The sequence below is a fragment of the Hemiscyllium ocellatum genome, chromosome 9, assembly GCF_020745735.1.
Source record: "Hemiscyllium ocellatum isolate sHemOce1 chromosome 9, sHemOce1.pat.X.cur, whole genome shotgun sequence".
NCBI classification, from domain to species: Eukaryota; Metazoa; Chordata; class Chondrichthyes; order Orectolobiformes; family Hemiscylliidae; genus Hemiscyllium; species Hemiscyllium ocellatum.
Window position 1 is genome coordinate 84,110,323 of NC_083409.1, and position 15,371 is coordinate 84,125,693.

The 15,371-nt window shown below is 38.7% G+C and overlaps 1 long non-coding RNA gene across 3 annotated transcripts in view; it reads right to left on the reverse strand.

Moving 5' to 3' along the window:
- Window positions 1–315: 315 nt before the first annotated feature.
- Window positions 316–15,371, reverse strand: part of LOC132818792 (uncharacterized) — a 93,692-nt gene continuing 78,636 nt past the window's right edge. For all 3 annotated transcript variants that reach the window (XR_009645025.1, XR_009645024.1, XR_009645023.1), the window contains exons 4-6: window positions 11,880–11,987; window positions 9,871–10,034; window positions 316–550 (exon numbers count right to left, since the gene is read on the reverse strand). This is a non-coding gene — a long non-coding RNA (uncharacterized LOC132818792). The remainder of the gene's footprint in view (window positions 551–9,870; window positions 10,035–11,879; window positions 11,988–15,371) is intronic.

Genomic DNA, 15,371 nt, shown 5'->3' on the forward strand with positions numbered 1-15,371 from the left:
TAGTGCTGCATCATTATGTGCCATCAGTTCAACACTTAATTGTGGTGCAGTTTCTGGAGTGCATCATAAGTTGCCAACGAGGATCTTCTCTGTATTGACTGTGCTTATCTGCAACTAATGGAAGTTAATTTAGAGGACTATCGTCATCTGGTAAATTGATTTACTAATTGAGGTGTAGAAGGTCAGAAATGTACTGTTAGCTGAATACAGAGTAGCACCCAGTGAGTAATATAACATTGTCTTTGATATTTGGCTTTGAAGCTAATGCTGGGGAGAAGCACTGGGAAAGTATCCAATAAAGTATACCAGTGTAAAGACAGTTTAACAAGTTTCCTTTACTGGTAATCTTCTTTTATAGTAATCATCTTTAATAGAGCTCAGCATTAAGTAGACGCAAGCTTATTAGACATAACAGTCATGCAATAGATTTGGCAGCCCTGTTTAAAAATGATCTAATGTTGTTGATGTTCCCTTCCGCTTCAAGCCCAAACCCTGCTTGCTCCAGTATTATTGAAGGATAGCCAGTCCTTACTTCCCATCTAGAAACGTTCTGCAAAATAAAAAAAAAGTTAAAGGATAGTTTCATTTGAAATGTGTAGAAAGTAGAAATATTACACTTAGAAGCAATTTTGTAACAATGGACAATCATATAGAAGACTAAGTAAGAACAATAATTCCACGAAATACATTTATGTTCTTCCATAACATCTAATTCTATATTGCACCTTGAATTAATAGTGACATTGAGTTATAATATTGGTACAAAATCAAATGTATGATTATGTTTTGATAAATGCTTGAGTTCATGGTATGCTCCTACTGAAGGACAAATTCTTTAAAATAGTTATTTTTTTACCTGTACCAATATTTGTAATCTAGCTATCTTATTCCACCTCTCCATCAACCTGTGATCGATGCAATGCAATAATATTTTACATTTCTGTCTAATTTCTGTCAGCTATTTAAACAGAGGTTAATATTTAAATAATAATTTTGCGCAAGATAATTCCTCAGCTATTTCTCTTATGGGGGTTAAATTTTTATAGTTGGGATGAGAGGACTGGCTGTAAAGTGGGCAGCTATTACCCATCTTTGGTTGCCCTTGGTGATATTTTGTGAAGCCTTCTTGAACTGCTGCAGTCCATATCATGTGCCTTGTGCTATTTGGGAAGGAGTTCCTGGATAAGATTAAATTAGATTAGATTAGATTTCTGTGGGACAAAAAAATTAACTGACAGCTTTGTTACATAATTGAGTATATAGCACCAATCAGCAATCTTACCAATCATGGTATGCTCACATGTAAGTGGCAAAGTCTTTAGCTTACTTTTCTTTATATTTGGATTATGGTCTATTGTGTTTTTTTTTAAGTAATGTTCTTGCTTTCATTAACAGAATGTGAACAATGAGGTGAGGACCCCTTCTTCCTGTTGTCAGATACAAAGATATTTTGCACATAATTACTGAAAATTACTTCAGTTTAAAAACAAATCTCTTGTGTTAATACTTTTGTAAATATATCAGAAGCAAGCACTGGGATATATGGTCCAACTTCTAATCCAGAGTGAGGTGCACAGAGTCAGAAAAATTTCCAATTCCTTAATTCTGACTGGTGAGAAACTTCTCCAAATGATTGGCTTTCATTCTGGGGACAGGCACCAACTGGAATTAATCCTGCCACCCTTAAAAGTGGGGCACAGGCGACCAAGCAGGTCCCAAGCACTGAGGTAGGCAGCTTAAAAACGCTACCTCAGTTCTCTGGGATTTTATCCCCATTATAATTGAAACAGTATCTTCTCTATCCCTCATTCCTCACAGTTTCCATGCTCCATCCATGCCAATTCATACCTCTGTACTCACCCCATACCCCTAAATAGTATCTCAGATTCTGTGCTGAATTAGCACCAACTCATGACCCCCACTCACCTTCATAGCCCAATATAGCCCCTTTGCTAACTTAGTGTCAACTCATGTCAACCCCATGATGCCTAGTACACTTTGCTCTCACATCCTCCAATGTCAACTCACCAAATATCTGCCCCGGACAGATCACAGGACATGCAGAGTGCTATAAAGTAAAATTCAAAGTGTCTGTTGAAGACACCATCCTGAAAGTTTTTAATCCTTTGTAAAAGCAAACATGTATGCTCATAGCCTCAGGGCAAAGACATTTTATTCCATTATAATTATACAGAGCCTACAATCAACATGTGTATTTACAGGCCCCCCACTGAGATAAGATACATTGTCAAAGCAGTAAAGAAGTATTAAAGCTCAAATCATAATTAGCAGGCTTGTATCAATAAATATTTAATGAAATTGGAAGCCACTTTTTTTCTATCACAGTAGGCATTGTTTTCTTGAAAATTTAAAGGGAACGGGATTTAAACAAGTTGATAATTCCAGATACACGTCATTGTCTACTGATAACAACCCTATAGAGTTACCTTAACTACTCCAAAGGCTACCCAGGCCTCTCCAAACTTGAGAGATACCTGAGCGCCCCAAAGGATCACCTGACCCCCTCAAGACCTCTGGTACGTTGAGAAGTTTTCCTCAAATAACTGAAGACCACAGATCATTTTTCAGAAACCTAGATGATGAAAGTTGGCTCTGAGTCAAGGCAAAAATCTTCTAGGAGAAAGTGAGGACTGCAGATTCTGGAGATCAGAGCTGAAAATATGTTGCTGGAAAAGCGCAGCAGGTCAGGCAGCATCCTGCTCCTTGGATGCTGCCTGACCTGATGCGCTTTTCCAGCAACACATTTTCAGCGCTGAGTCAAGGCAGTTCCACATTTGAAAGTACTGTAGCCTTCAAGAACTGTAGATGTATGAAATACTCCCACCCCAATACTCTCTTCCCTCCCAGTAAGAATGGTGGATTTGGGCACTGGACTTCTCGAATCAGCACTCTGGTTCCAATTTGACTAGAGGCCTGGACTCCTTCTAATTTGAAAAATGTCTATCATAACCTTTCTAGACAAGACAACTATGAGCACTTCAGAACTTTTAATAATTGTTTTCACTGGGTGCAAATCCTTCTTGAAATGTTTTATTTCTCTGACAATGGATTGAGAAAAATCCATTTGTCTATAGAGCTACAAAAGGAGTGGTTTAGAGCATTTGATTTAAGCAGGGATGATATCCAATTCAACTGCCATGTAGTACTTACTGTTATTAAGAGAAATAACTATTATATTTGCACATTTGCTGGGATCTGTCAGTCTTCTTTGTTGCTGTGTTTTCAATATTTAGAATTTTATTATATTTCATGTTCAGATACTCCAAACAAAACAAGCACTCACAGAGATGAAAACAAATTACAGAAGCTGGTATCAAAGTATATTTCAGAAGTATGCAACCCATTATTAAATCAAAAAATCTCTTATTACAGTTATAAATAAATAACAGCTTGTGCAGCCTCTAAGTGCCCAGTGTGAGCCTAAGTAATGATTGTCATCCTATCAATCAAAGGTTGCTTATAATACCCCAGGAATAATGTACTGTGCCAAATGCATGTCAAAAGAGACTTAGAACTTCTGAATGATTCTTCCCATGATTCTGAAATGCAAGTAAGGTATGCCCTGTGCTGTATGGTTGGAGTGGTCAGCAAGCTCGGGGTAGATGTTTTCAGCAGCATCTTATCTCCTGCTACATCATCAAGTTCTTATTCGTTGCTACCACAATTGAGAGCTATAGGTAACAACCCAGAGAGCAGAAAATAACACCTCCACCACAGCCCCACCTTGCCTCTAAAAGAAACATTTTGAAAGCTCAAAACTAGAAACAACAAATGACAACATAAATATACTTTCATATTTTGGGGACATTTCATCTTCATCAACATGGGGATTGTTAGCTCTCAGGTGTGGATTACGTTCCCATTTCCAATACATTGCCTGAGAATTTTACAAGCTTTAACTATCAATGAGGGAGAAAATGGTTTCTCATCAAGTAGAGTGCAACAAATCATTAGTCTGACAAATCTTGTGGTGCAAAAGGCTGTGGTGCTCCATGAAAACAAACAACACGAACAGGATTCAAGTCAAAATCATGCATTAGGAAGCTCATACTATTAGTTGTGAACATGATGATCTTGCTTGCCTCCTTCACTTTTACAAACATAAGCAAGCAGCTTTTTGAAAATATTAAATTTATGAGGAAGATTTCTCATTTTAAAACATCAGTAACTTCAGTTTTTGGAATGGCTTGATAATCTTGAGTGAGACTTCCAATGGAATAATTATGAACTATGAACATAAGATTTCTAGCAAGCTAGTGGAACAATTGAAATGTGTTTCAGGTTAGGTTCTATAGAACTACTAAAGAAATTAATTTCTGTTATTCATGGCACAGTTCAAACCTTAATCATGAACATGAAAGGGACTGACAGGTTTGCATGAAGGACAAATGGATCTATTTAGCGGATTGCCCTGTGTGTGTGCTGTAAATACTCGTGAAAATTAAATGTGATAATAACTAAACATTTCACTTAAAAAATACAGTTATGGGGTGAAGCTCAGCCCTCCTGTTTCCCTGAATTTACCAAATAGAGCAAAAGTTAAACACTGCAAACGCTGGTGATCTAAAATAAAGACAGAAAGAGCTGGAGAAACTGCGGTTGTGCTAACATCTGTTGAATAGAAAAAGAGTTAATGCTTCGAATCCAATGTAATTCTTCTTTGGAACCAAAAACACATGGAAAGTAACTTTTTTTATTCTGTAGAATCAGGAAGAGCAACTAGAAGGCATGGGGAGGTCAGGAATAGGTTAGAGGTTGAGGGAGTTTAGAAATCAAAGGTGTCACTGAACAAAAGTGGTAATGATTGTAGAGAAAATATAAACCATACATCCTGAGTAGGTGGTAAGAGCAGAATAAAGGTCAATTTTGTCTGAAAGCAAAAACATGGGTTGAAATCTGAGTGAAGTAGACTATGGCAAGACGTGTGGCACAATCAGAGAAGTCTGGCAAGACCCATCTCCAGATTGGGATCATCTTGTTCAATATTTCATGTTTTCTTAACTATTATGTTGAGTTCCTCACTAGGCAGCAGCAAGTTGCATATTAAAGGGGACTGTGGCTTGTTAAACACCATGTTGACAGCCCACTCTCCTTATTAATATTCAGTTTCCTACTTTACTAAAACTCACCAAACATTGTATGCATGTAGAGTGAAGGTGCTTAGGGGTCAGATGCAGCTCAAAGGTGGTCTGCAACAAGCCATTGGTTCTTGCAAATTGAACTTTGGCACCTTAACGATTTTGATGTTTGCAGCAAGAATGTTACAAAAGGCCAATGCTGGCTGAAGGGGAACCAGTATTCATGCAACTGTGTGAGCGACACAATGTTAACACATCATCTATCACATAAATATGACAATAATCTGGACTGAATGCAGAGAGATATTGAGCATTTGATACAAAGGGTGTTGGATTGTTTTAGGCATTTCCTTCTTGGTGACGTTGATTGGCACCCTCACCAAGCTACTGTACAAGCTGAGTTTGATTGCGGGCAGGTGATAGAGAAATGGTTCTATTCTCAGCGTACAGCATGGCTCACTGTATAGAGGGGTGTGCTCAGCCCTTATCTGCACAGTCTGCCATCTATAACTGCTCTACATTCTGAGAACCTCTTCAGAGGTCCTTCTTTTACTATTTTCACCAGGCCCTGCCACTGTTAGTTACTGCGGCTGCTTACCTACAAGTGTGAAGATGGATGTAAGAAGACCAGGGCTGATGGTAAACCCAGCACCATCAGACTGGTGTGGAGGATTAGGAGCTCAAACAGAGTTTGCAAAGGTAAGGCCCCTCAGAATGTGTGCAGTATACAAGAAACCCAGAGTTTTATTGGTTCCAACTCTATTTGCAGGGAAGAAGGGAAGCGCAGTGCTGATGAAAACTCTGTAAGTCAGGGGACACTGTAACAGAACTTTGGATGCTAGATGCTGCAGCGGAACCTGAAGGCTGCAACAGTGACAGGCCATCCTCCCCCAGTGCCTGTGAAGGTGAGTGCAGCTTTGAATGTCTGGTTTGCAATCGGTTCCTTCCGGGGAGCTGTGTGGGATCTCTTAGTCATACATCCACAATTACATCTGAAAGTGATTGGTGCCATCTGGGTAACATCACATCAGTTCATTTAGCTTCCCAGTAAAGAGGTTAGTGCTGGAGCTCAGGCATTAGGATTCTGAAACATGGATGGCTTCTCCCAGTTTACAGAGTGCCATTGACTATATCACAACACTGTGGGATTCATCAACAGGAAGGCGTTCTATTAGATTAATGTCCAAGTGATCTGTAATCACTACCCACTTCCTGGCGGTGTGAGTCTGTTACCCTGGCAGTTGCCATAATTCCAACATCCTGGAGCACTCTTGTGAACCTGTGTGTTTGAGGGTGCAGGGTGTTTACAAAGCTAGTTACTGAGAGACAAAGGCTGAAAATATGGATGATGACACCACTGGAAAACCCCCTGACTGAAGTGGAGCACAAATATTATGGCATCCATTCCTCAGCCAGGACCATGGTGGAGCAAGTGATGGAGCTGATGAAGATGTAGTTCCATTGTTTGGCCTTCCAGTATAGTTCATCCCTCCTTGTGGATGTGTTGAGCAGTACAAGCCAGACAGGACCTCATTGTCTGGTTCCAGTGGATGAAAGTTGAATGCATCTGACCATCGTGGAATGTTCAATATTCTTTGGTGATGATGCTAAAATGTGGTTTGCATTGTCAGAGCAAACATTAGTCTCTATTACTGAGTTTCTTCAGCAACTTCTGTTTTTGTTTTGGCTTCTATTGATTTTGTTTGTGTTCCCTTTTAGCTTAGTTTGCAAATAATAGTTCATGTTTATATTTGTCCATTTGACTGTCTGTGATGGTCCACAAGTGGGCAATGACAATCAGTGGATCTTATGTGGGCATTGGGTCAAGGCTAATGTTGACCTGAGGAAGGTGTTTCCACAGGATGTAGCTATAGGCTGATAAACTGCCGGGCTGGGCGTTAAACAGTGAATGGTCTGAGAGACTGGGTTTGTATATGTGTAGGAGTGACAACTATGCCAGCTACATACTGTGAGCAGAGTGGCTTTGTGGCTACTGTATCATGAGGTTGCTAATGAAGGGCAAATACAGTGGATATTCCTCCAAAAATCTCGATGCAACTGAGATGTAGCCAAAAAGGCATAAATTTCAGCCTATGGAACCCAGCGAGGGTGGGTTGGTACATCAAACCTATCGGATCATGAACTCTGCCCACCATTTTTATGCCCAGTATCTGCACCTTAAAATCATATCTTCCTTACAGTGCAGAAAGTAACCATTCTGGCCAGTGACTCTCCATCCATCCCCATCACCCTGCATTTCCCATAGCTAACCCTTTTAACCTGCACTGCAGGAGGAAACCCGCAAAGACAGAGGCAGAACATGCAAACTCCACACAGACAGTCACCAAAGCTGGAACTGAACCCAGGTCCCTGTTGTTTTGAAGCAGTAGTGCTAACCACTGAGCCACTTTGCCACCCTTGTTTTCAGGTCTTTGCTTTCTGTCAGTGCTGACCTTTATTCTATCATGAACATCCACTCCAGATCAATGCCTTCCCTTTTCTGAGATTTTCCAGCACTTTGTTTTTCTTAATTTCATCAAATGAATGTATATTTTTAGCAGACCCAGAAATGGAACATTCCTTTAATATCAAACATAATTCTCCTGTGGGACCCAGCATTGAAAGAGTTGTAAAGGTAATTTAATAGTGATGTACCGTTATTGAAGTGCTTACATGGTGAAACAAGGTTAAACTTCACATAATAGTATTCTGTGAGTGGAAAGTTGTTTCAGGTAAGTCCTGTTCTCAGGCCGGTACAAACTTTTAAGATGTTTTATGCATTTAATGATGCCTGAGCATGGTTCGTTCTCTTTGCATTCACATTTTTTTTTCATACATTTATCCTGTCGTAGTCCTGCTATACTTGATATCTATTTAAATAGGTGACGAGGAATTTTCCAGACTCTTTGGAGCCAGATCGAATGAAATGCAAGTATATTTAAGAGAATTTTTTTTACAATGTTTCTTAGGATTAAAAATAACATAATTTAAAGATGCCTGGACCTGTCCTTATAAGATGAAATTCTGATTTTATTTTCTTGTCACCCTTCTTTATTGCCCACAAGATACTTTACTTCTCCTTCCATACAAATACATCTTGTTCCCACTACAATTTTATGTGTTTTGTAGTCACTTGTTCTCACATTAATTGTGCTCCCATTCCATTTCAATTGCCATTCTTGTTGATTCGAAGATTGTTCACCAACACATTGCTGTCAATTCACACTCTACAACATTCTTTTAATCCTGCAACTTCAGTCCACAAATGAAACAACTGTGACCTCTCAAATTTGAGAGTTCTACTCTTCTTAGTCTATTGTTTAATGACAAGTGGAACAATGACCCTCTGTGTGGCTGAAGTTGCCCACAAGATGCTTTGTTCCTTCTTTCATACTCAATGCATCTTTTCCCCAGCACAACTTTAGGTACCATCTAAAGCCCATATCCATTCAACACTGATTACAAATGCTGGGAGTTTCCTCTCATCCCTCTCATACAGTACTGGATTGGGTATGAGACCAAGTAATACTCTCATTGATGTCAAATCCCCCAAACTCTCTCCTCATTATATTCCCTCTTGACCTGCTTTGTCAGTGATTACACCTCTTACACCTCAGTAGCTCCAACTCTAACATGTCCTCCCAACTCTATCAGGTGTTAAAATTTATTGACTTTCACTCCACTTAATTCTTTTACAGGATTTCAATACTGCAGAATTATTTACTTCCCTTCCTTCTTTAGATCCAAGTGTTCAAGGTACCATTTTGGCTCTCGATTGCCACATGCTGATTTATCTCATACTCCCATCGCTAATCTGTGCTATCAGCTGAACTTTCCTGAGGCTTTGGGACTTCATTGTCAAGAGCAAGTTGAGATCCCAAGTCTGCATTTGCCAGCTGTGCCCAGTATGGAGCATTTCACTGTGCCATTCGGGTCAGTAGGCTGGGTCTGAATGCTACAGAACCAAACAGAACACCTGGATTAATAGCCAAGAGAGGTGGGTGTCACTGAAGCAGGTTAGAGACCTCCATAGGAAACATAAATGCACATAAAACATTCTGATGAATGAAACTCAGGCCTTCCGAGTAGAGAGGAACTGCTGCTGAATGATGAGTAGTTTGGGTCATAGGCAGAGCTTCTCCTCCCTAGGCTCTGTCACTAGAGCATGGAGCCTCCAATTAGGGCCTGCCCTCAGCCTTTGAAGGGACACTCCTTCATTGTGCCTTCCCACATCACCACGACGCCATAATGCAGCTGGCAAAAGACTGGTTAGGCTGCAAAATCACTCCTAATTGGAGTTTCAGTAACTTTAATTGTTTGCTGCTGAAAGCAGGAATGCAATGGGTATCGGCCCACAGGGAATTTTCCCCAGCTTCTTGACTTGCATTTTGCCTTCAAACTTTTCACTGTAGCTCAGTACATTCCGCCTCATGTGTCATAACCCATTGCTTAAAATTCACAGGGAAGTTATGAAAAAGCATTTATTTCTGAATCTTACTTAAAACATCATAAGATACCATGTCAGAAATCTGGACCTCCTCTTCCACTTACAATCATTATATTGAAAGCCCACACATGCTCATGAATTTCCAGATGGCATTCTATTGTGACTATATTGGTAAATAATTTCAGTTATTGATTGCTGGTGAAAGCACAAAAATGTGATTATCAATTTTAAAATGTTTACTTATTGAGATACAATAGATAATTGATAGGAAATTATTATACTGGGTGAGTTGGGGGAGGTGTAGTGTAGATACCATAGCATTACCATTTTGTTGGAACATGCACGTCCATGGCCTCAGTTTGAATCCAGGAAACTAACTCTTCTCCATGTGCTGGTCACAAGAGTTCCAAAATCCGGAATAGTCACAACTTGCATTGTAGTACAAAGGGGGAACATGTGTTAACAAATAATTCATGATGTTTCCAGGGCTGTGTAACATAAAGAGAGCATGTGATTAAAAGAATGATATAAATCTGATCAAAGGCATGTGCACCTGATGCTTTTGAAACCTTTGGAGAGGTGAGATCTGAGAAAATAAAACATATTGAATATTTGGATAGTGTCTCCCTCTGTCTAGCATGCGGTTTTAATCATCCCATAGAACTCATTCTGGGAAATGTTACACTGAATCACCCAACACAAAAAAGATAATTAGTACTAACACGACCTGTGGACTGATTGACATAAGCCTGCAGTGACATATGAACTGCAAATGGTAGCCCGGAAATCCTTTTGAGTTTGACCCCCTGAGGTGCGGAACTTAGCCACTGTGAACATGAAGGCATTCAAAAATCTGTTCACAGAGTTAGCTAAGTCCTTCACCGCACAAGGCTCATGGAAAAAGAAAATCCCTCCTCCAGGGCTCCCTTTGTATTTCCACGTGGGTATGCACTTCATAATCTGAAGCAGCTGATGCTGAGTAGCCAGAAATCATTGCACGCTAGGGACTCACTCCCTTGTATCAAAACAAAAAACTGAATTTTTAGTCTTTTTCAATGGAAAGTAATACCTTACACTGGAATCAAACACATTCTCAGCTTCTTATCTTAAAGAGAAAGGAAGAATGTGCAGTGAGCAACTGAATCATTTTTGAGTTATTATTTTCCTTGATGTACAGAGGATAATTCTACTGGTTGGAAAATTATGAGCAATGCACATCCAATTTGTACTGGCAGTGGGTGGGATTCCAGATCAGCAGAGTAGATTTGTTGTGGAGTTACCCTCATCAACTCTCACCATGTTCACCACTCCTTCAGAGTGAGTGATAATTGTTGTGCTGAGGAATCATAGAACAATTAGCACTGTAAATGGACTTTTCACATTAACAAATGGCCCGCCCAAATAAATTGATTTTGATAAAAGGTGAATTCAAAACAAAATTCTCAAGCATAATTTTTATAATATGAGTTCAATAATAGTATATAATGCACAATATTGGCCATCTATTAAAACAGCTCTTCAGTTCTGATAACTCCGGTAGATGTTTACTGAGCGGGCAAATGCATTCTACACCATTATTGGGGGTCAAAATGCTTTCTCTGTCTGCTCAAATGCTTTCTAACAAGGGGAACATCACACAGGTTAGGGCGACATTCACTCTTAAGTGTGTGACCAACAGAAGCTGCTCTGATGCATCATGCTGTCAATGGAGTGGCAGATGTCAGACTCTGAAGGTTTCTCCTCCAGCAGTTCCAATGTTTGCAATGAGGTGGACAGGGTTTACCATTCCCAACTGTCCCCAGTGGCAAGATGCATTTTTCTCCTAGGAACGGTCGGTAATAGCTGGTGACAGGTTGGTAATCCCTGGCAATGTGATTTTACATTATTAAATCAAATCACTCTGCCAGGAACCCAACCAGCCACAGCAGGCAATATCTCACAGCCCGCAGGAATCGCTGATTTGTACCTAAAGCCAAGCTGAGACCCAAAAATAGGTTTTTTTTGAGATGTAGCTGATCCAGGTGAGTTATTAATTGTTATTCTGGGTGATGGTGCGAAGTTCAGTCCCTTCACTAAACAGCCAACATTTTTGAATCCAAAGTATGACAAAAATATTGAAAGTAACTGGGCTGCTGTTGAACAAAAACAAAAACAACAAAAATAGGTTGTGATATTAGAAATTAAACGTGTTTAAAAGCTTCAACAGAAGTAAAACTGTTTGAGTAAAGTAATTAAAGGAAAAAAAATCTGTTGGTCATTGAGGTAAAATATGGAGCTTCCAGAGGGGTGAAAAGAATGTATATCAGAGACTAAAGGAAGTTAACACATGTTACCTCTTCAAAATGTAATCATCTCGTACAAGGCCACAATGTCAGTTACTACAGCAGTGAAATGGATAAAGTTTTCCCATGTCCAAGTCCTGTTATAGACTGGATATCTATCTGTAAAACAAAATGAATATGAATATTATTTATGCCGGCTGTGGTTCAGTGACTAGCACTCTTACCTCTATCACAAGGTCCTGGGCTCAACTCTTATTTTAGGACATGAGCACAAAAATCCAGTTCAGTGCTGAACAGCATTAGCTTTAAGATGTGATGTTAAACTGAGGCCCCATTTGCCTGCTTGTATGGGTTGAAGGACAGTTATCTCATGGGCCCTGGCCAATATTTATCCCGCAACCAGTATCATAAAATCAGGTTACCTGATCATGATTAGATAGCTGTTTGTGGGAGTTTGCTGGTATTAATTGGCTGCTATGTTTCCCACATTACAGCAATGTCTATATTTAAAAAAAAGTTAATTCAATATAAAAATGTAAGTCTTCCTTTATCTTTTAGAATACTTGTCTTTCATCTTAGTGAATCAAGCACATTTACGGTGTGAAAGCTTTTTCTATCAGTTATAGAAGCTTAGAGAAATTAGTACTGGCAAACATAATTAAATGAGCATTAACCCATATTGAAACAAACTGTGCCATTCAGTGTTATTGGTTAGTGAAATGGCAATCTCACAAAGGGAGACCAGGGAAAGATGGTTAGTGGGGCAGGATAGGATCCTATATTGGTACAAATTAAAGATTGATACATAAAAGAAGGTCACTTGGTCCTTTGTGTTTGTTTGTTCTTTGGTGGTTGCAGTTATACTGCAATTTTTTTCTCTTTAAGTATTTTTACAAATCTCATTTGAAAATTACTATTGATGCTGCTTCCAACACCCTCTGGGAGTGCATAAAAATTCATTGTGTAAAAAAAGTCTCATGTTGTCATCTCAGGTTCTGTTGCCAACCATCTTAAATCTGGCTCTTTTGCTGACTTTTCTGTTGCCAGTGGAAACAATTCATCTTTATTTATTTCACTATTACTTGCTATAAGGAGAGCAATCCAGATTCTCAAATCTCTCTGAGTCCCCCATCTCTAGTACCACTTGAATAAATCTCTTTTGCAGTCTTTCTAAGACCGCTAACATCTCTCTAAGTTGTGGCTCTCAGAATTCCACACAATACTCCAGTTAAAGTTTTCAACAGTTTCGCATAACTCCTTTAGTTTAGCCCCCTATTCTATTAATGAATCCCATTTGCTTTCGTTAATGGCCTTTTCAAATTATCTTGTCACGTTCAAAAATTTGAATACACCCCATTGTGAAGTCATAGTATACAGAATATTAATCCTTAATTCCATTGATTGACTTACAACCAAGACTTTATTATGAATGAAAACAAATGGGCTAGAACATTGTGTTTTAAAATGGCTGCAAGGGTCACCTGATCTATAAGAGCAAACAATTTTCTAAAACCATTTGACATGGATTAACGATAGATATGCCTGAGCTGTTCCCCTGAAGAAGTTTATGCTTGCCATTATGCAAACTATCTTGAGATATCCTAAGGGCCATAAGCAACCTTGTCTGTAGAAGCTGCTAGAAACATAGGAAATCTACCAAAACTCTTACTACAATACAATTCAAAAATATTAATAAAAGGGGTTCTGAAGACTCTCCTATTTGTTTAATTGCATTTTGGTTTCATTAACAATGGGAGATAATCTCCTTCATTAGCATGGTTTGTCCCCATTTTGTTCCAATAGTCAGCCATCACTTGACCAAAACTGCCCTTTATGAAAAGCTGATTATGAGCTTTTCTGTTTGTAACAGAAAAGAAGTACATGCTGTGTTAAATAACAACAGCTCCTTATCCCGACAGTTTCTTAAAGCTCTGTAACAAGTTGGAATACATAACTGAGACAGTGAATTTATAAATAAAAGGAACTTCAAGTGCCATAACACCCACTCTGGAAAAGAACTGAGTGCAGTTTGAAAGAACCATCTCCAGAAGAACAAGTACAAGCTTAAATTGGCTGCAACCCACTGGAACTTCAACTCTACCAAAGAAACATTGAAACATAAAATTATTTCTACTTATAGATTTTAATTTCTTTCCAATTACACCTCCCCCATTCTATAACATATTTTGTTCTGCATGCTAGTGTGTTGTATGTGTGTATGATGCTGCATTTAGGATGAGATTTACATTTTTCAAATATGTTTTATATTTTACTTGTGTCCGTTTACAATAAAACTAACCCTTTCATTGTGGTAACCCAAGATATATAGGGTCCAGTACATATTGAATGAAAAAAAGCTCAAAAAACACTGTTATAAAACCAAGTTCAGGATTAAAAAGTGAGGAGTTTATTCGTCTGTCCAGACTTGGATGATACTTGGTCCTGTGACAATGCTGTAGCTTTAAGAAGTTATTGTGCCCCAGTTTTATTTTGAAGGGAGGTTTTAGTCTCTTTTAAAAATGATTTAATTTGGTTTACATTATTTCATCCCAATCAGCAATCAAATCATACTTGGCATTATATTTCATCCACGATGTGTCTGCTCATTTTATCGTTGCACCTGTAATCTCTTCAGGCCTCAATATTTACAAAGTTCTGAGTTTTGTGCCATCTGCAAACAATAACATTATTATAAATCTAGTAATTCACACTGTCACTATCCTTTAATCCTAAGAGCTTTACTTTTGCTGTCATATTTATAGTTAGCATATTGATGAATGACTTTTGAAAGTTCAAATGTACATCAATTGCTCTATCATCATTATTCCACCTAATTACTTCATACAGAATGGATACGTTAGTTAAACACAATTTGCATTTCACAAACTCATGTTGAGTTTGTCTATTAGCCTATGGTTGTCCAAATGTCAACGCATTTTTCCTCAGTATTTTCATCTGAGTCTCAACTCAAAAAACAGGTTCATGTCAAAGATCAAATTAATCTGGAACAGGAAGTGAATCTGCCTTGTACTCTCCCACTTCTAGTTTGAATGAATGTAGGTTCAGGAGTAGATGAGCAATCTGATCACATTTTTTATAATGAGGCTATGTGTCGTAATTTTAATCTCCCACCATGATCAGTCTGCTGCCCATCAAATCCACTGTCAGACCCTCCCTTGCAACCACGATCCTTCTCTTGTAATCAGCCGTCTCAAGATCTAGACCTAAATCTCACCATCTGGATACCTCATGATCCTATTAGGCTAATTGGTCTATAGCTGCCAGATTTAATCTTTATTTTAAATTAGGGTATAGACAGTCTCTGGGTTACAAACAAGTTCCATTCTGCAAGTCAAATTATCCACAATTCGAACACAATGCCGTACAATGGAAAGCAGCTGTAAGCACAGGAAGTGTTCATATATTGGATATTTAAAATTACATTCCTGTACGGGATTGCGTTTGTATGTACAATTGTTTGGAACTCAGGGGATCCCTTACATAACATTTGTAATGTTACAACATTACAGTTCCAAAGTCAAA